This window comes from Astatotilapia calliptera, chromosome 11, assembly GCF_900246225.1.
Source record: "Astatotilapia calliptera chromosome 11, fAstCal1.2, whole genome shotgun sequence".
In the NCBI taxonomy this organism is placed as follows: Eukaryota; Metazoa; Chordata; class Actinopteri; order Cichliformes; family Cichlidae; genus Astatotilapia; species Astatotilapia calliptera.
The window spans coordinates 35,778,299-35,778,619 of NC_039312.1; positions in this window are offsets into that span (position 1 = coordinate 35,778,299).

Here is a 321-nt window from a genome sequence, read left to right on the forward strand (position 1 = left end):
TGTGTGTGTGCGTCTGTGTGTGTGTGTCTGTGTGTGTGTGTCTGTCTGTGTGTGTGTCTGTGTGCGTGCGTCTGTGTGTGTCTGTGTGTGTGTCTGTCTGTGTGTGTGTCTGTGTGTGTGGTCTGTGTGTTGTGTCTGTGTTGTGTGTGTCTGTCTGTGTGTGTGTCTGTGTGTGCGTCTGTGTGTGTGTCTGTGTGTGTCTGTCTGTGCGTCTGTGTGTGTGTCTGTGTGTGTGTGTCTGTGTCTGTGTGTGTCTGTGTGTGTGTGTGTGCGTCTGTGTGTGTGTGTCTGTGTGTCTGTGTGTGTCTGTCTGTGTGTCTG